Raw genomic sequence first — 22,042 nt, forward strand, 5'->3', positions numbered from 1 at the left:
TACCCATTACACAATTTTGAGATCTTTTTGGAGCTCCTCAGAATCTTTTTTTGTTTTAACCACCCCTAAGCGATTTGGGATCATTAGCTGCTAACTCCTTATGAACAAGCTAAAAATCACAGGCTCAGACACCAATCCTTGGGGGACTCCACTTCCTACAACAACCCTCCATTGGGAGTAATGTCCATTTCTACTCTCTCCACTTTAGAAACTTTAGAAACATGGAAGTTTGTCCATCGTTTTGCTAAAGATCAGGTTGCATCCCCCCCCCCCTCAGTTTGAACTTTATATACAATTTTGCCAGTACAATTTTTAAAATAAGCTTTCCTGTACCCTAGATGGCAGGAAACAGTTGGGGAAGAATCAATAAGCTTTGAGAGAGAGGGAATGCTTTTTGCTTCTGCCAGCGCCTAGTGGCAATATAGAGCCTCTCTAGGAAGTAACATACTTTCCTGTCCTTTTAGCTTTAGAGCCGCTGCAGTGTGTGTGTTGTGACTCTCTCTCTATGCAGCATTGCACGATTTAACACTCTTACAAAAGGAAAAGGCATACGCACAAGAAAACCAGGGACACTATCTGGTAAGCAATCTTCTATTATTTTATAACATATTTAAGTTGTGGTATGGAAAGCCGAAGGAATACTCAGCCATGCTTGGTATCTATTCTGCTGCATGCTTTTTATGTAAGGGTTGCAGACTTGGATGATGATCTGATGGTCTGACTGCAAGAGACACCTCCCCTTTCCCTGCCCTCAGAGTGCTTTTGTACAGTAAAATAACATAAACTTTCATGCAAGAAGGGAAGTAATTAGGATTGCATTTTCTCTCTTTAATGACAGAAATATGCAACCTCTTCCTTCCATATTGAAGATCCAACTACAGCAAATATCAGATGACATATTGCCATAATGGAGCTGGCAAAATCCTCATATCCTCAAGCACTACAAGACTACTTTTGAATCTAAAAGCATATCATGGTGATGAAATAATCCCGGAGAGTAAGGAGAGCCATGAATAGTTGAAATCTGCAGTCTTGGATCTTGCAAGCATTATTAAGGCTTTTTTTTTTTAAGAGCCATATTGGTTGATAGAAGAACCTTCCAGTTAGGTAAAAATATTTATTATGTGAGGGAATGGGGGGGGGGGGAGGAAGGGAATACTGAACATATGTAGTAGGAGGTGTGGGTGTGTCTGGCTGAGTGAGGTGAGTGGGAGCTTGAGAGAGAAATGGAAAGCATGTTAAGTGTGTGCACACTAGAAGGGCTGGAAATCAGAGCTAAAATATGTGTCTGTAAAAAGGGCTGTCATGGATTTAATTTTGAGGAGAGAAAATCTGTTATTCCAAGCATACTGAATTGCAATTAAAACCCACTGAAATCACTGGATTTTTCTCTTGAGTAAACCTGAGAAGGATTGGGCTGTGAACAGCAAGGAGTGAGATCTCTTTTAAGGCGGCACTCTTTCCCATGCTTACTTTAAAGTAAGCCGTATTGAACACAGTGGGACTTTTGAGCAAACATGCATAGGGTCGGGTTGTCATGGAGGAAACAGGTGTCTGCGGCCATGGGAGAGAGTCTGAAATGAAGGAAGGTACGAGTTTGAAAGGAGTGGCCAATCTATTTCAGAAACACAGGAGACGATAATATATACTGAAGCGGACTGATTCTCAAACCCCATACCAAAGCAGTCCTATTGAAGTCAGTTTGTAGCAGCTAGTAGGGATTGCAGCCTATCTGGTTCTGGAATGTGAATTTAAAGGAATGCGGGAAGCAAGGCTAAAGTTACACGTTGTCTTTGCAGCAACATAATCGGGGAGATAAACTGGAATTTGTAATGCAATGTAGAGAATGGAAGAGTTGTGTGGAGAACGTGAAGGGAATATGGAGCAGCAGAACTCAACTGAGATGAGAGGTGACTGCAAAACGAAAGGGGGCAAGGAATCGAGCAAGTCCCGAAGGGCTGCAGGGACCTGTAAAAAAAAAGGGTTTAGAAATGATCTCGCTTATTCTCAAATTATTTCGTCCTGCCCCGTAACTTTGCACTGAACTGCGCAGTTGGGGGGCTTATTACCCCCAGGCGTGGTATTTGCAGACGTGCTAACAGACACACACGCGAAGGCGCGCGCCGCAGCCTGGATAGGATAGGGAGCACAACGCGGAGGAAAACATCCAAAGCTGCTTGCGAGAGCCCGCCGTTGTTTTTTTTAGGTTTAACAAAATATATAGTAAAAAAACAAAAACAAATCAAGGCGGCTGCGTGAGGGACTTGGGCTGCGTGCGCCACGTGTGGACGGTGTTCCTAATCCAGGCAATCGTCAATGTGAGCGTGCAGATCCTGGTCTTCGAAGGTAGACACGCGACAAGAAAAAACCCCTGTCACGTGTGGAAACCGACCGACAGCCCCCGCTCTTCTCCCTCTTGGGTGCATATGGGGGGCGGGAAGCAGATCCAATATTTCTGCGTGCAGAAAGAGGACAGGGAGTGGGGCTTCATGTTCTGGAGACGAAGGCGACCTACCCGGGCGTGCGAGAGGAGAGGCGGTGGCAGCGGCGGCGGCGGCGGCAGTGATGACGGGCGGTTGGCCGGGCCCTCGCTCGCCAACAGCCCGCCCCTCGGGCCCGGCCACTGTGGAGCCTCCGCCCCTCAGGCGTCGCCCGCAGCCGCTGCGAGGTAACAACAAACCGCCCCCTTTGGCCGGTTCCCCTCCGGCTGCGGAGCGACGAAGTTACCCCCTCCCCTCGCTCCTGCCTGCCGCATAGCAACCCTGAAGCTCCGGCGGCAGCGGCGGCCCACCTGACCTCCTCCCCTCCTCCCCGCTATGTCGAGGGGGGAGGTGGGGGCGGGGAGGATTCAAACTTGGACGAACGTTGCCGGCGCCCCTCGGCTTAGGAGAGGGCAGGCGCGGGAGAATCAATGAGGGCAAGAGAGGGGCGCTGCCAGATAGTGTGCCGTTGACTCCGCCAGCGGGGGGGGGGGGAGGAACCCGCGCGACCCTTCCTGCCAGATAGTGAGAAGCCTACGCCCCGCCCCTCCTCTTTCGTCACTCCGGCCAGGCCCGCCCCGCCTTCCTCCGCCGTAGGAGGTGCTGCTGCTCCTGCGAGCCAGCCAGAGCAGCCGAGGCGGCAAGAGGGAAACACAAAGGCGCGGGCGCTGCCGAGGTAAGCTGGCTCCTCGCACCCTGCTCCTCCGAGGGGTGCACTGGGTGGTATCCTGAGCGCTGGGAGTCCAGGAGGGGCGGCTGGTTGTTCATTTACTTATCCCTCATACGTTTCTCGCTCAGGGGTGGGAGATTCAAAGTGTCCCTGTTGCTCTTGGGGGATTTCTCTCTGCTTCCTCCCACTTTCTTTTTGGAGGGAAGGTGTTCTGGGGGGATTTTTTACGTCTCCCGCCGTCAGTTCCGCCCACATCCTGAGCCATGTTTAATTCAAAGAGAGTCCAGCCTCACCCCCATCCCCCCTCACCCCAATCCATGATACGAGATAGCACTCCGTTTATTGTTTTGGGGCACCGTGTAGGGGGTGGGGCGTCGCCAATGAACCTTCCGTGGAAGGAGGGCCTTTTGCTCATCCTAACTTCGGAGTTACTTATACTGTACCTACATCTGAGCACTAGGTGTGTAACACCGCCTCACAAAGTGAATTTGTGAATACTCACGTTCACCTTGTTTTTGGCTGCGGGGAGGGGGGAGTTGAGTGTCATCTAGATCTGAGAGCTCATTCAGACCGGGGGAGGGGTTGAAACTTCAAAAGTTCTTTTAAGCCCTTTAGATTTGGGGGCCCTGCTGACACTTTTTGTTTCACTGGGGTGAACAACGCTGAATGGGCTAATGGGGCTTGGGCTCACCTTTATGCATCCTTTGTGAGTTGTAGCCAAATGGTGTGCGGCATCCAGAATGGCTGCCCTGCTTGCTTGCAGCTTGTGCAAACTAGTCAGTTTCCTAAGTGTTCTGTCCTCCAGCTAATTGCCATTGCATCCTTCACTTTGTGTGAGGTCCAGTTCCCCTGATACTCTGCCAGTTGATCATCTGTGTTTTCTGTGGCTCCCCACTGAGGTGTGTTTTCCACCATCTCCCAAAGACTGTCTTTGGTATCTTACATTGACACATACTAGGTGTTCATACTGCTGTTGCTTGTAAACATGGAGCAGATTGCTTGTGCTGTTTGTCTTCTAGAAGTGTACACTGCTATTAATGTTGTGTTCTGAGTTATATTTTTGGAGAGCACCCTTTCATGGATATTGGCAGTGCAGATAGGATATTCCTCAACTGTCTGTGCCTATATCTGCCACAAATTATTCTATTTACTTTGTTCTGTATTTGGTGGCTTGTTTCTTCGGATGAAATTCATAAGAGGACTTGGAGGTAGAGAGAAGAATAGCTTTCTATGACCATTCAGAATTATCTGGCTTTCCTTCTATTGGTAGTGTAGCTCTGTTCCAAATACATCATAGTTAGCCGAATTAGTAACCTCCAGGTATGCTAACCTTGGTGACATGGGCTTCATTGTTATTATGATTTGATGAGTGAAGTGATATTAGATAAAAGTGAGTGAAACTTTTTGATTTCTTTCCTTTGTGATCCTTTACTAATAAAAATCCAAAACTTAAGTCTATAGGCCTGCACAGTCTATAACTCACAAGTCAAACACAGTTTATTAGTCATGCATTGTGATCTGCCAAATACTTGAAAACCCAACCATTTTAAAAATAATGCTAGGCATATAGCAAAAAAAAAAAAAGTTTATAAAATTTCAGGGGGTTGTCATACATAGGAGATCAGCATTTGACTTGGTAGGTCATTCATTGCAGGTGCTTGCTCTACACTACAGTAATTGAGCTGCTTTTGATAAGGCACATGGTAAGAACTGTTATAGGGTTGCCATACGTCCTCTTTTTCATGGTAGAGTCGTCAAAGCGATCCATAGTTAAAAATAGAAGTCTGCAAGTGTGTCCTCTTTTTTGCTCTTCAAAATATGGTAACCCTAATATTGCATTTTCTTGTGTGTGTGCATACTCCTGGGAATTTACTGCTCGAGTGCATGAATATGGGCATGCACTATGGCTAGTGTGTTTTAGGAAGCTGCATGTTAATTTAGGATGTATCATTATAAGTCATTGTTGACTTATAAATATAACCACAGTGAAAGTAATTTGTATGCAGAAATATACAGATATTTTATCCATGATGCTTAAACCTGTGGGGGAGATCATTTTGCATAGAAGGGTAGAACAGTAAAGTGCTTCACTGATAAATTTCTGCTTTTCGTTTTCCCTTTCTAGTTTCATGACAGGTTGAAGTGCAGTTATCTGTATCGGAGTTCCACAGAGCTAAAAGAAACACACATTCCCTTCTCCTTGCAATTATTCAGTGCCTTCTTTGCTTGGTGGTCTTCCTCTTGTTGGCATAGTTAGTGAATCTGTTTCTGCTCTCTTTACTAGGCCTTAAAGTACAGTGGTACCTTGGTTTAAGAACAATTTAGTCTATGAACAACTTGGATTAAGAACGCTGCAAACCCAGAAGTAGGTGTTTTGGTTTGTGAACTTTGCCTTGGAAGCAGAACATGTTCGGCTTCCTGTTGAGTGTGTTCCATTTGTAAATTGAGTCCCCCGCTGCTAATTAGAGGCTTCCTATTGTGTCTGTTGGCTGTTGAGTCCCGAGCACCCACGTAACGCAGAGGTGATATTTTGTTTTTGCTATATATTTTTTGTGGTTTTTTTTTTACTGTGATTTGCTCTTTGTTTTATGGGATTGACTTGTGACTGTGGCTTGTGATTTCGTTTTTGTGACTTGTTTTTGTGTCTGTGTAGAACCCAGTTCAGCTACTGGTTGATTGTGTGACTGCAGAAATGGATAAAAGCCCCCCATCCAAACAATGACTATCGGTGCACGTAAGAATTTTTTTTTTTAAATTTTTATCATCTATAATACGGTCTTATTTATTTTATAGTACAGTAGTATAGTACATTGATTATTGCTTTCATTTTAGGGATCAATGATCTCGTTAGATAGTAAAATTCCTGTTAAATTGCTGTTTTAGGGGTTGTTTTTCATTGTCTGGAACGGATTAATCCATTTTCGTTACTTTCTATGGGAAAGCACGCATTGGTTTAAGAATGCTTTGGTTTAAGAACGGACTTCCAGAACAGATTAAGTTCGTAAACCGAGGTACCACTGTACTGGGAGTGGGAGAAAGTACAGGGCAACATAATTTTGTTGCTCCCCAATTGATGCTGCTGCGAATCTGTTGCATCCAGGATTCAAAGGCAGAAATGTAAGTGATGATGCTTTTGTATTTGACTGGATTACAAAACAAGCAGTGCATGTTAGAAAGGTACTTTCAAATGTTGCAGGGTACAGAATACCTTCAGGTATTTGGCCAAGGAATACATTGTGGGATTTTCACAAGCGTATGCCTCATGCAACAGAGTGGCAAGGCCTTTGCACAACACAGCCTCCAGCTTTTGTTATTTGTTGCCTACTTCAGATTCCTTCGCCTTCTGCATCATGTTTAAGAAGTTGGTCTATATTTGGAAATTCTCACACCAGTAAGAGCAACTGACATGTGAAAGGGTAGAAGCTTGTTTCAATCTGGACAAACTTCAATTTTTTTGAAGTCTGTGATAAATATAGTGACAAATATGAAGAAACAAAATCTGAATTTTTCTCATCTCTTTTTATGGAAATGAGTGTTTTATATCTGCTTGACACTGCAGAGAAAACACAATAATTTTCAGAATAAAGAACAATTTGTTTTACTATAATGTTTTTGCTTTCTGTTGTTTTTATTTGTTGCCTGGTCCTTATAAACTGGCACAACTAGTTTCCTTACAATTCAGTAGTTTTCAGCTCCATGTTTAACAAAAACTTTAAAGAATATATTCAATTTGTAATTATTGTCTGAAGAAACTGTACTTTTAAGAACTAGACATGATGTTTCTTTGGTAGACAGAGTTATACATAATGCATTTAGATTCCTAAAGTAATGACATGAATTTTGATACCGGTTCTTTCCTGAGAAAAAGGCAAGGAGGAAATGTTTATAGTGGACCCTCCGGATACAAATTAAATTCATTCCAGGAGTCCATCCGCAACCCGAAAAGTCCGAAGGCAGAGGCGCCGCTTCTGCGCATGCACGTGGCGTGATTGAGCGCTTCTGTGCATGCCTGGGCGGCGAAACCCGGAAGTATACACTTCTGGGTTTGCCATGTTTGTAACCCGAAAATTACGTATCCAGAGCAATATGTAACATCTCTAGCTTGAACTAAATGAGAATGTTTGTTTTTAAAATGGTGGGATCGTATCAATAATGTCTAGTAATGGAACTTGGGTAGGTAGAGATGAATCAGTCTATTTCTGGCCCATGTTGACATCACATATATTCATTTATAAGCCATTCTGTTTCATCATTAATGGCCTCCCAACTAATTAAATAACTATTAATAGCTATAATAACTATTTAAATCACAAAAATGAATTTAAATATTTTTCTTTATCTCTGTATACACATTTCTAAATGTATTTTACCCTCAATTGTGTTTTTAAAATGCTGTTTGGTGTGTTTGAATCAAGAACTGCATTGCAAAATTTGGAGAAGTACGAAATCCAAAGGACAACCAGGTTCCAATGTATGTATTAGTCTAGACTGTACAAAATAGATCAAACTAAAAATGGAGACCAAACTAAATTTTCTTCTGTCCCTAATCCAGAATTTGGAGGCACTTGCTTACATCTTACAGACATTGGTTTTAATAAGGGGAATGATTTTGTTTAATTAACAATTTTATGTAACCATACTCTTCTTGGTATAAGAGGGAAAGAGTACTGGTATTATATTTCATAGTGGACTTATGGTGAGAGATTTATTGGCAAATAATATTCCACCCCCCCCCCCCGGATAATCTACTACTAATATGTTTTGTGATGTTGCTGGATATTTAAAAAACTAAGATAAATTTCAGAATTTAAATCAAATCAGTTGCCAGAAATTCAGTAATTTGGTATGCTGTAAACAAATTTATGGTTTTTGAAATAATGTTATACTTTTTGTGTCCCGTTGTAAATATTGAGGAAAGTTGGGACAATTGAGAGAAATTGGTATTATAGAGCAACACAGTAAATTACAGGGAAACAACTCTGTCCCATTTCTTTCACTCATATCGGTGTTATATTCCTCTCTCTCTCCTTTGATTGCTGGAAATGCTATATATTCCTTTCCTACATGGTTAGTTCCTAAGTCCTTGAAAGAACAATAGCCAGAAATGCTGTGTGCGTATTGGGGTACAGATGAGGTGTTATAAGGGTTCTGAAGGAAGGATTAATTTGGATTTCCCCATATGCCCCTTTTGGATCCTGGCCAGTGTTAACACATCTTCAAGTTCTCTGCAACAATGCAAAGGAGAAACCTGCTCTTCAAAAGAATGTGTTATAGTTCTAAGCCTCCAATATTCTGTACTTCTTTATGTTATTTGCATTGCAATCACAGCCATGCAGATGTTCAGACACCATGCCAGTGGCTGTTGGCCAAGATATGGCATTCATCCTTACTCTGCAGGTGTCCATGAGCCTCTGATTGATGGAAGCTGGGATTGAATGGCAAAGGATGAATCACGCTGTTATTGTTCTGTTTTCCTGCCAGGTTTCTTGGTACTATTTGGTACTTTGCTGTAAGCTAAGAGAAAATAAATGGATGGTTAAGCAGCAGTGCAAGCTTCAAAGTGAGGTTGTGTAATGCCAATCGTTGGATTTATGAAGGTGAATTAAAATACATTATGTTGGGTGTTAGATCAGTGGAGGGCAGACTTTAGACTTGTGAGATGTGTCTTGTGTTTTACTAGAACTATGAGATCTACCAACTGGAGCAAAGTACCAAAATATATTGTTTTTTTCTTAATATGTATATTAATAATATAATATATATAAATAAAAATGCTGGGGGTTTTTTCAGAATCAGAACCAAGCTGAGCTCACCACCCTTCTACACAATTATCAGTTCCTGGTTACCTCAAGCTTTCTTCATTTCAGCAGTCTTTCCTTTTTGGGGGGGATGGGTGTCATTTTATTATTGGTTATGTTGACATTATTGAGAGGCAGAAATCCTTGCAAATCACTCAGATGAGGATCTGCTGGTAGATTTCTGTCTACTGCACACCACTGATTCAGATATTTTGGTCTTGTTTGAAAGTTTGCAGTACTGTATAATGTACTGGGGTATATTTCAGACCTATAGTTTGGGTTTTTTGGAACACATCTCAAAATAATAGTATAAAATATGTCACAAAATATTCAGCTTTTTGAAATACAATTTATACTGCTATTGCTGCATAAAAGGTCTCCAACTGCCATAGTTCATTTCTAAGTGTTCAGGAATCTTTGAAATCAAAACATGACTTAGAAGTTGGTTACCGATAGCTTGCAATCTAAAGGAAGTTTAGAGACTGAAATAATATCTGCCATCCATTTGTTTTTATTTTTCAAGATACACGGAAAATGTTTGACTGCCTTGTGTAGCAGTTTCTTTTTAAAGCTATAAATACTCCTCACAGCACAACTGGTGCTCTTTGACACAGTAAACGTAAAGCAAGGATCATAGTTTGAGACTCTTCCGATTGTTTCAGGATTAAAAAATGCACCCAGCGAGTGTCTTTTCTTTCTAGTTACCTTTGGCTTCTGTATAAAGTTGTTACCAGCTATAGTTAGAGATGATCCTACTATTGTAGGTATACAAACTTGAAGCAGCACTAAGTTTTTGTTATAAGCTGATAATGTGGTAGTAATTATGAAAAGCTTGATTAAGTTGGTTAGGAATTTTTCCACATTTAAAATCCAGATAAACAAATACTAAGCATCAACAATACATCACTGGTAGTAGAGTCTCCAAAATTTCACCTGTAGTTTGGTTTTTTTTTATTATGCATCAATGTAATCATTCAAATAATCTATTTTAATCTTCAAACAATATTCTGTGCTTTCTGCGTCTAAACATGGGGCATACCTACTGTGCTAATTACTCAAACAGCAAGAACACAACCATTATTCAAACATAATAAGTGGGACATATTTTGTATTGTTGACTTGCACTTCTGTAGATCCCCAAGAGAGGCACTTTTGAATACATACCTGACTAGTATTTGCTTAACCGTTATGATGGTGCTTGGATTTAATATATTAAGTGATCTTTTAGTTCTATGCGAACAAACCCTTTCGTGGCTGCAAGGAAGAGATTGGAAGCATCCAATTTCACCTTGGATTCAAGTTGCCCTTCAAAACTTCCATGCTGATTCAAGCACTATGTCTTTTATAAAGTCATCCAAAAATCTCTGGATCATCTGATAATGGCCAGTGTTGTGTCTACAAAGATTGCCATGCAGAACTTTGATCTCAGTCTTTCAAAATTGTCTATAATTTTAAGATAGTGATCTATTAGTTACCTCACATGATGTAACATTTCTAGTATCTTGGGTTATTTTCAAGCATCACAAGATTACTTACTTTCAGACTATTTCTACCTCATGCTCTATGGCACTTTGTATACTGTGTTAATCTCAGGAGTGTGTGAGCTTCTTGAAGTTGCCTAGGGCGACTTTATCACCCATTCTCACCCCAATCTAATAAGGGAGGATAAAGTAGCCACTCAGTGTTACTCCAGACAAGGTGAGGTTAGGAACCTGGGATCACTCTGCAATAGGGCTGGATGATATATATCGTCCAAAACCTATTTGAAGTACATATGATATAGGATTTTGACTTGGCAGTACAGTGGTACCTCGCAAGACGAATGCCTCGCAAGACAAAAAACTCGCTAGACGAAAGGGTTTTTTGTTTTTTGAGCTGCTTCGCAAGACGATTTTCGCTATGGGCTTGCTTCGCAAGATGGAAACGTCTTGCAAGTTTGTTTCCTTTTTCTTAACACCGTTAATACAGTTGCGACTTGACTTCAAGGAGCAAATCATAGAACGCGGTGTGGTAGCCTTTTTTGAGGTTTTTAAAGACTTTGGTGATTTTTGAAGCTTTTCCAAAACTTTCCCGACACCGTGCTTCGCAAGACGAAAAAAATCGCAAGACGACAAAACTCGCGGAACGAATTATTTTCGTCTTGCGAGGCACCACTGTACATTGCGAATCATGATGTATGTTAGAGCTGGGTGATAAATAACTTAAAACAGGTTTCAAGTCCATATGATACTGGTTTCCTAATTTTTACCTGGCAATATATTGTGAATAATGATCTGTGCATGTGCTATGCAAAAAACACAATGTGGGGAAAACCATGAAGATGGCCAATGCCTCTACATAGCTCCATCCTTTTTCCAGGATGTCTTATTTTTAATAAAATACATTTTAATCCTGCAGAAAATATTTTTCTCTTCCCTCTATCTGCTTCTGGTGTGGGGGAGGGACACATGGAATATTCTGTTTTCCATGTGATGGAAGTGACTTAAATTAGAATCCTTATGGATTTCTAATGGTGAAAGATTGATCTCACTCTTTTTCTTTGTGCGGCTTGGCATTCAAAATAGGTATGACTCATGTATGGCATATAACAGATTGAAAGGATGATCATAAAATTCTTTTCAGAACCGTTTGCATAGGTTTTTAGAAAAAAATAAAATCATGTTGTTCCAGTTGAGTACAGGCATAGTGCCCATTTGTGAGCTCAGTGAAACCCTGTGTTTCCCCCCTGGCAATAGGACCTCAGAGGCAGAGAAGAGGAATGTTGCAGGTGATGGGAGGTCCATGTGCCCTCTCATAGTCCTTCATCCTGCCATTGTGCTAAGGCAGAGTCTAGATAAGTGGTTCCCAATTAGCTAATTACTGAGGACCCCCTATTTTTCAAAAGCCAAGCCATGGACCCCATACTTTTGAAAATTTTGATGACTCCATGGTAATTACGGTACCTCTGCAAAGCAATTTTTTGAACAGAATGTGGGGTAGCCCTTAATAAGCAAAGGACTTTAGGTATATTAAAAACAACAACAACAGACTAGGGCTGAGAGATACCTGGTTTTCAACATTGTGATACGTCAGTGGCTATACATTGTGATATTCTGATATATCAGAATGTCTGAAATTGGAGATCAGATGTGGCGGTGAGGAAAGGAGCAGTCGCAGAGGTCGGGCGGGTGGGGGAGGAGAGGAAGCGGAGTCACCTTCACTGCATGGTTTGAGTGGGAGGGGATGGGGTTGGGGGTGCATCAAGCTGCTGTCAGCAGGGCAGACAGTGGTGGCAGCCAGTGAAGATGGACATCCACTGTGACTGCTGCTGCTTTCCTGCTGACTTACGTGAGGAGTGAAATATTGCTGTGTATTGCTGGGTCAAAATTGTTATTGCCAGAGGGATTTCAAAACTGATTTTGTCCAATATATTGAAAAATCGCACAGCACTAAAACAGACCACAAAATTTGTGATATTGGCATGCAGAAATGACAAAATAATAGTTGGGGTGGAGGCAAAGGATGGGGTCGCGGACCCCCTGGGTGCGTTCCACGGACCTCCAGGGGTCCCTGGACCCCTAATTGAGAACCACTGGTCTAAATCTTTTATCACAAAATGTGTCCACAATATGTAATTAATTATTTCTGTAGTTCTTTCAATAATACAAAGTATATTGTATTGTATTATCTATCAGGTTGTCATAATATGATGAAAACTTATCAACTCACTGGGCCATTATCCAGGGAGCCTTTTTTACTTGAGTATTGATCTGTTTACACATATAACCTGTCTTCTGTCATGAAATACCAGGCAGCATACATGTTTTACTAGGTAACTTTCCTTTGGCACTGACCAGGCCCAGACTCACTTAGCACTGCTACGTTGGTCACCTCATGTGCCTTCATTCCATACCATGAGATGTGTGTGAGTGCTTGTATCTGCATATGTGAGCTTGCAGCAGCAGCAGCAGCAGCAGCAGCAGCAGCAGCAGCATTTGTCGCATTGAAAACTGTCTTTGAACTTTGGGAGTTGAAATAGCTGAGCCTGTATCAGGCCCATAGAGAGCTTGCCCTGGGTAGCCAGTCCGAGTCGGGTGCTTCCACCAACTTAGCCCCCCCAAGGCCTGGGGCAAGTGTAACCCAGCTTCTGCCTACCCCGGTACAGACCTGGCTTGAATGGAGGGGAAAGATTGTGGGAGGCACCTGCTGTTTAAAACACATATTTATTTATTTTTTGCACAGACATCTTCCCACATGCTTTTGGTTTGAGCTCAAAACCTTCAGGGTTGTAGTTGAGCAAAAGTTAGATGCCTCTAACTCAGGCATGACACACTTCCTTTTTAGTGTAATTTATGGTAACTGGTATGTTTTTTCTCCATACCTATTTGATTAAGTCAAAGCAGATTTGACAATTGTCTTTATCCTCAAAACATGAATAGAAGGATAGTGAAGAGAGAATAACCAACCTGGTGTGCATACCATTTCTCCTTTTTCAGGGGTTTGCAACATATCTATTGAATTTCTTGAATCAAACTTCAGCAAAACATTTACCTTCAGTTTTCCCCTTGGTCTTAGCCTAAGGCTGTGCATTAATATTAATATTTAAACCATTAATTAAAACATTTAACATAGCATTCAGACAAAGGATAGCTGAATTGTGTAATGTCTGGTTTAATTCATAAAGGTGAAATAATAGCCTGAAGCTTTACTTTTGAGAGAGGCCTCCACCCAGTATTCCAACAGAAAACAACCTTACTTCATCAGGTAATCTCATCTTCCACCTTTGTAATATAAATTGTATGCTGCTTCCATTGCCTGGGGTTAAATAAAATACTCTCTTGAGTTCCTTCTACTCGAACAAAGGTTTTGTTAGAGTGCTTAGAAAAACAATAAGGCTCTCTTTTATACAAGGTGACCTTTGATATATTTTGGCTTCAGGTTTCACAAGGACCTGTTGTAAAAGATTTTGGTTACAACCCTCACCTGACTATAATATGTTGGTGGTTAATTGTCAAAACATGTTTGAAGTTGAAAAGCAAAGCATGGTTGCCTCATCGAGTAAAGTGGAGATGATTGAATCTTTTACCTTGTGATACTTGCACAATTCTTTATAGTCTATTGATTAGTAGAGCAAAAGCTGCCTGATATTTACATTTTACTAAATACAGAGTTGTCAAAGTTAGCTCCTTTTACTGCACAATAAAAATAAATCCAAGAGTGCTTTACTTATTGATTAACTTGGAGGAATGTGTACCTTGCATATGTTTCTAAATTGAGAAGGACTGTCAAGGACAGGGGTGAGCAATGTGGCCAAGGACCACATTAGAGCCAGAGGGTAGGCTGATTTGCATACACAATTGGCATACCATAGTGAGCATTCCTCTGCCTCTAGTACCTTGATTCTTATGTACCTTGGAGACCTTTATAGATCAAGTATTGCTAACCCACATTTTTAGACTCCTAAGGTAGCCTGTTAGAAATCACGAGGTTTGATATATAGGAGTGGAATTCTCTGTTACTGGAGTGGGGAACCTTTGACCATCCAGATGTTGTTTGATTGAAGCTCCCATGATCCTTGATCATGGAGTTCTGTTGCTGGGCTGATGGAATCTAACAACATCTGGAGGACCACAGGTTTCCCAACCACGCTATACATACATTCAAGTAAACATAGGACTTTTACTTGTAATTAATTAATCCTTTTCAGATTATGTTCTCTCTTGGTTTCATATATCTTTCTATAAGCTCAGAAAGCAACACACCTCTGTGTGTTTTTAGCAGGAACCTTTAGGCCTTCCAAAACCTGGAGGGTGGATTATTGTATGTCAAAGGTGACTTTATTTTCTCCAACATGCTTCTAAATGTCATTACTTTACCCTCAACAGAGCTTAATATAAGCCATATATTGTTCATTAACCTGCTACATTAAGGACAAAGATTAATGAACATATGATAAGCAGTGCTTTAATTTAGTTTGCATTTCAATAGTGTTGAATGACAAATGGAGATATGTGGGGGGACTTGGATTAGTAAAATTTCTTGGACTAATAGTGTTTACAGATATTTGCAAAGCTGACTAGTCTGATTAGTTTTAAATTAAACTTTAATATTACAGTATTGAATACTGTATTAAGAGAAACAATTGTATTTTTTCAGAGAGATGCCTGTTTTGTGCCCTGCGTGGTCTGTTGTCAGTAGCTGAAGTCATGCGTAGGTCAGCAATAAAACAGTAGAGCAGCCAATGTCAGTGAAGTTAACTCTCTATGCAAGGAAACAAAACAGCTTAGTCCTACTGGTAATAGTAATCCTTCCCAGTAGGTCTTGCCCCAATTAAGTAGTTGCGAGGACTGAAGGTCTCTGCTTTCCCACCGTTCTCTAAGGTGCTTCCCTCAGTTCCTTCCCCAGCTGCCTAAGGCTCCTTTGCCTTGCCTCTTGTTGCTTCACCCTCTTCATTTCTCTGTGTATTCTGGGAGACCAGGGGGGAAGGGAGCTGGTCGCAGCAGGAGGGGGAGACTCTCTGGACTCTTCAGCAGCCAGCCTCATCTCTGTCTCCTGGCCTTCCTCCTCTCCAGTCTCTGAATCAGAACTGCTTTCTGCCCCAGCTTCTTCCTGCTCACTAAACCCTGTTGTCTTTTCATCTTCCAACAGCTCCTCTTCCCAGTCTGCTCCATCTTCTCCCTCTGACTACTCATCATCATCCCCAGCTGGGGAACCTCCAATCCCCTGACTCTGAGCCTTCTTCCCCTGGGGGTTCCCTTGGTGGTTTCCCAGCTGGTGCCTCCCACCACTCTTCTGAATCCAGCCAGTCCATAACATCTGTATACTTCTCAGTCAGCTGATCTAGCCTTCAGGATTTAGTTAAACCAAATATTTCTATAATATTGTAATTATATCTATAAACTGGTATTCAATAAATTTATATTTGCTTTATCTGTCTTAATTTGATGGAGTATAATCTACAAAGGTCAGAATAAACTGGCAAAAAGGTTGTATGTGACTTATTCATACCTGCAAGTAGATCAATCAAGTTAATCATGACTAAATTAAATCCATTGATTTCAGTGGATCTGCAGTTCAATATGGCTTAGTCATATACTATATGAAATATGTATTATGTTACAGTTTTCAAGCATGTGAAAGTCTTGTACGAATAGAACAAAAAACTGTATTTTAATCTTGTATTTTGATTACAGTCTTCCTCAGTTTTCCTTCCAAATTTATGACATTTATTACTTCTAGAAGTATTTTCTGAACACTTGCATTTGGGTGGGGGGGGTTATTGGGTTGTTTTTGTTTTGATTATGTATTTTGTGGTTTTGTATTCTGCTTTTATCCTTTGAACAACTCTGAGACCTGTGGGTATAGGGCAGTATACAAATTAATATAATAATATAATATAATATAATATAATATAATATAATATAATATAATACGTAGTGGGCTGAATAGATTAATAGCAAACTAGTAGCTTTATATACTAGGGTTATTCTGTAAAAATGGCAACCTATATAGACATATATTTATTTTCATATATTCTGCATCATTTTAAATATACTTTTGCAGCCTTTCATTATCTGGCAACAATTTTTCAAACTGACATTTTGTGTGTGAGTAAAACAACCATACTTGTGACATGCAAGATGACACAGATTTTTTCTATTTTTTTCTAAGCTTCAGTTAAATACACCGCCCAAAAAGATAATAGGCTAATTATTTCAGGGGTCACCAGCCCTTGTAGACTAGTGGACAACTTTTCAAATTTCGAGGGTGTATTGGGCATGCCTGTCACAAAGTGGCTACCAGGGAGGGGGCAATGCAAACACAAAATGGCTGTGGTAGGAAGTGTTAAAGCAAGTTGTTAAGAAGGCAAGTTTAATGTAGCACTGCTGTGGAGGTATGCCCAATATCCAATTAGGTTTGTGTGCCCTATGCAACCTAGACGCCATAGGCAAAAGGAGTATTAATCAACCTAAACTTCTGCTTATATTTTACATTACCATACAGTAATGTATATTGTGTGGTATGGGGAAGAGGACAAGATATGGGTTCTGAATGAGTAGATGTATATGCTAGTATTCATCTTTGGCTGTCAAGAATTCACCACTTCTATGCATGCTTTAAATGCAGAATTAAATCCCACAGTGTTCAATAGGACTTTGAACACGACTACATTCTTAGGGAGTTGAATATGAAAGGGTCCTCCAGGAACATTAAATATGACCTATTTTCATTTCTACTTCAGTTCTGCGTTGTCTGCATGATGATGTAATCATAGTTCCTCATCTTACATTCCAAACAAGAAATAAAGAGCAAGTACCGTTGATATTATACATTTTGACCTCTTCTGAAAATAGGATTATATTATATAAACATTACTCGCAAATCCCACTGCTGGTTACATAAACTTTAACAGCATCATGATAAATGCAAGAGGCTAACCTCAGCTCCTTCAAAGTCCCCAACATGTGCAAAGAGAATTGAAGATGGGGGTTGAGCTATCAACTTGCAATCATCTTTGCTCAAGGGACCACAGTTGTGCTCACTCCTGGTGAATGCATCTGTCATCCTTGTGACTTTCCTCAGGATTGGTCAGATCTCATGCTGAGGCTCATCAGAAATCAAAGAGATATCCTTCACCACCACCTGCCTTTTTCGGGCTCTGGAAATTAAAGGAATGACTCCATCTTTTGCTAAGCTGCCAATAGGCTTCCAAGCAGTAAGGTATCTCCCTTCATGGCTCACAATGTTTGCAGTGAAGCTGGAATGACCCCAGAACTCAGTGTGATGATACAAGTAAGACTTGTTCCTTCCCCCTTAGAGAAAGGGCAGAGTTGGTGGCTGCCACAAATTTTGGCGGTCTATGAAGTCTACCCTAGGTCTTCTTTCCAGAATTCTCTGTACATTCCAAAGGGCTCAGGTGTGGGGTTTGTGATCACTACATATTAAATATTGTTTGGACACTCCGTAGTATAGTAAAATTCAGTATGAAAACCTAATCACACAGATGTTATTGAATTAATATTTTTCCACAGAACTCATGACAGTGGCATGCAGGGACATTTAAATTATGACACTTGGCTATGAAAATATTAGCAATTTCTTCCCTTAGTTCTTCCCTGCATCTGCGAAAGGTTATTTGCCTTTTGGGCTTAAAGTGTCAAAGTGTGAGCAAAGTTACCACTATACTAGATAGTATTCCCTTGGCTGGAAAACACAGTTCACCACTATAGTGGTAGAGGGCAAGCTGGAATGAGCAGCAGAGCTGAAAACTACTGAGGTGGGAGGAAGAGACTTTATGTGCTAGTCAAGGCTAAGAAAATGTAGCTACTGTTGGAAACACAAAAAGCTGCTTTCTTTTGAAACATAATTGTATATATTGTTACAGGTATCATTATCCTAACTGATGTAGCCATGTTCTTCATCTTCTCAGCAGTGCATGTTTAATGCCTAAATGTAAAGCTGTGAACTAGTTCACTCAAAGCTTGAGATAGTTATGAACTTAAAAGATTTGTGACACTCTGGATGTGTTTGAGTTGGGAGAATTTTATGTGAGAACTAGTATATTGAAGCATACAGACTGCAACTCTTTTATAAACTGAAAAGAGCAGGTGACAGGGAATCCTTATTCTCCAAAGCCTAGAAAACCTGCTGACTACCATTTAGTTCTCTCACAGCTATTAAATTGTCCTCATTGGATAAAAAAACAGTTTCTCCAATCACATGCTGCTTAATAGGTGACTGCAGTATATGTGCTGTGGCAGCAAAATACATAATTTCTGAGGGTTAGGAGAATGGAAGCAATTACTCATGCTTTCTTGACATAATAATCAAGTACAATGATGAGCAACACATGTGTCATTGGATCCATTTTCTTGCAGCCTGGAACCATTTTAACAAAACATGTCTCCTTTTTTTGCCACCCCCTCACTTATCTGGGATTCATACCTGCCACAAAATTAAGGTTACTCTTTCCCTTGAAACTTGTCCCTGCATTTTTTTAGAAGTATGTTTTTGAGAGGTTTCTGGTGCCCACCACTAAATCTGGTGAGTAGGGAAGGAGGTGAATAGGTTAATATTTTCTTCTCATTTTGTTCAAAGTCAGAATGCATGCTAAACTCTGTATGTAATGGCCATGGTATGATTTCAATATGTTGTACAATCCATTAAACTTCTATTACTCATCCCAGTCTCTCAGGATTGGTCATACTAGAAATTCAAACTGAAACAGATAGTAATTGCTCAATTTCAAATGTGAATCTATGACAAGATTCTAAATGTGGGAATGAAAGTATGGGAAGTTACAAAAATTAATATGTAGCAAGGGAAAATAAATAATTGAGAAAAAAGTATAAAAGTAGTATAGCTTGCTACTTTTAATGTTTGATTATTTAAAATTTATTATCTAATTTTGCCATAAAACAAAACAATGACAGTGTCTTTCCAGACATGTAAACAAAATTCACCATGACTGAATAAGTGAGAGTCATAAGAGGATTATAGGGAGAGTCAAATGAGGGCAAAACCATGACATGATTACAATGTAGCTTGACTCTGGTTATTTCTGTGTGCTTAAGTTACTTTTCTGATCTGCATGCCCTTCTCAAGGCTAACTAGCAGGCATGCTTTTTTACTTCCATGTAGAAATAAGAACTGCAGTAAGAATGCTGCTCTGTGCAAATGAGCAAGGAAACTTAATTTCAGTTACTGAGAGATCTGTCACCTTCTCAAGGTCAGATGCCATTCCAGTAAATTCCAGTATTGTACTGTAACATCTGGTCTTGTACAGCAGTTTCTGACCTGGAGGTTGATTACTTAGAAAGATCCACAACATGTCTTGTGTTACTCAGGTTCTGGAGCTGGCTTCTTCCACTTAAGAACAAAATACAGTCGTACCTTGGAAGTCGAACAGAATCCATTCCGGAAGTCTGTTCGACTTCAAAACGTTCAACTTCCAAAGTGTGGCTTCTGATTGGCTGTAGGAAGCCAAGGCAACTTGAGTTGGATGAAGAGATGAATAAATGCCAGACAAGTTTTGAGTCTAGACAAATTATGATTGTATGTGTGGGGTTGGAGATAGAATTTTTTGTGGGAGATTGTGTTTATTTCTGTTATTCCCTGCCCCATTTGAATTCCTACATCTATGTCTCACTTTCTATGCTCACTTTAAAAATCATCAGTTATGATTAATGTACACATACATTTTACTTCAAGGCCTTCAGTTTTGCTTTTGTTGAGTTTGCTGTATAGTTTATCATTCAAGAAAACAAAATGTCACATAATCTTGGGGTCCATTCACTTGTTTGAAGAGTGTCTCATAGGTAACAGTTACTATAATGCATCCATATTATTTGAAATGCATAGATTTAGATTGCAGTACAAATTGTTTAAGATCAGGTTTGATTTCTTGGCTTCATCAAACATCTGCAGTAGGGGAAAATATTTTGTATAGACTTGATGCTTGACAAAAAAAATGTGTTTACCTACAGTAGCATCCAAAGGAAAGGGGAAAAAAATACTTTCAGAAGTTGGTCATTTCCATAACTTGATTAATAATGAATTTCAAATGTGAATTTATCAAGTGATTACAAACCTATGTGTTTAATGCTTCATCTTGTGGCATACTGTATGTTGCTAGCTCTGGTAAGTGTTGTCAAAAGGAAGTAAAATAAAAACTTCCAGTGTCTTCTTAAAAATACCCTTTATAATGCAGTTTTCTCTGTTTTTCTTTATTATAGTATTTTTAAATCCTTCCTTGATTTCTATACATGTAAGATAATAGTTGCTGGAAAGTGTTTTAGAGGGATTACTTGGACTTTTATTTCTACTAGGTTGTTTTGTTTTGTACTGAAATTGAACTCTTAAAAGAAGTCTGGACACTTTACTAAGATATTAAGACTTTGCTATGGTTACTTGATTGAATGCAGCCATGGGAATGTTGACAAAGCCAAGTTCAGGGGCGGATGTTTCATTTGCAGTGGAAGGTCACAGAATTATACAGAAGAGCTTTCACCAATGGGGGTGTGGAGCTGACATATCTTTGTATCACACCAAACTGTCCTGGCAAAATGTTTCTCAGCAGCCAAGGGACAGTTGATAATGGGAATATAGTGTTTCAAGTTATGATTATAAGCCTTACTCATTAACATTGCAATACAGGCAGTTGAATAAATCTTACAGAATGCCGGATATTTATTCCTTATAGTCTACTCATAAAAATAAGTCTGAAAGATTTGATAATAAATTGTTAAGCTGGGATAATTCTGGATATTAGGGTTCTACACTAAGATTCTTACTTGATGAATCATCTGGCTTTTAAGCTTCTGTGCAATTGCTTTAACTAATTGGGATATTATGAGTTTCTCAGTATATTTCCTTTTTTGAGAATACTTCAGGATATGTTGCAATTTGATACTCTTTCTAGAAGGGAAGGTTGTTTTTATTTATTTTTCTCCTTTAATCATAATAGGGAAACAAGCAAGTGTGCCCTTAAACAGTCCCACTGATTTAATCTTCCGGTTAAAGATTGAAGCACTGCTTTACACAGGCCTCCTGTTAAGCCTAGAGTTGGGGGAGGGGGTTGAAAATTCTCCTGGCAGATCTGCTACACTTCCAAGGCACTCACATAGCAATTGCTGGGAAAATCCTCTTCTTCCTTCCTCCAGGCTTAGATGGAACTTGTCTATTTCACTCTGTGCTTTGGAGGTATTCAGAATTCTTCTGAAGTAAAGCATGACGTGGACAGGCTGCAACTGTTCTCCTGCATTCAGAAAAGGAGATTGTTCTTAACCTTGCAGTGTATTTTAGAGGTACTCTGAGCACATCTAAAGCTCAGTTTGTTGTCAGATAAGACCACTACTTCTTCACCATTTAGGTAAGAACAGGAGCCTGACAGTCACACATTTTGACTATAGCTGCTAAGGCCAGTAAAGCTTGTGAATTTCACTATGTATGTATAAAATGTATTATTGTTCTCAGTGCAGGGCAGTAATGGTGTACTTAAATGAGATTTTCATAACTAAATTATTCCAATAGTACATTTTTATACATGGATTATAACTGATACTTGTTTATATATGAAATGTTGAATTTAATACTACTTCTGCAGGAGCTGTAAT

General features: G+C 40.0%; 1 protein-coding gene across 7 annotated transcripts in view; it reads left to right on the top strand.

Moving 5' to 3' along the window:
• The first annotated feature begins 431 nt into the window (after window positions 1-431).
• ADD3 (adducin 3) overlaps window positions 432-22,042 on the top strand; it is a 96,215-nt gene continuing 74,604 nt past the window's right edge. For 2 of the 7 annotated variants that reach the window (XM_081005927.1, XM_081005925.1), the window contains exon 1: window positions 432-579. The gene's annotated coding sequence lies outside the window, so the exon portion shown is untranslated. Of the gene's footprint in view, window positions 580-2,780; window positions 3,157-5,803; window positions 5,885-22,042 lie in introns of those variants that run through there. The other 5 variants (XM_081005928.1, XM_081005926.1, XM_081005929.1 and 2 more) reach the window with 5 other exon arrangements.

This window comes from Podarcis pityusensis (assembly GCF_964106645.2).
Source record: "Podarcis pityusensis genome assembly, chromosome: 5".
Taxonomy (NCBI): Eukaryota; Metazoa; Chordata; class Lepidosauria; order Squamata; family Lacertidae; genus Podarcis; species Podarcis pityusensis.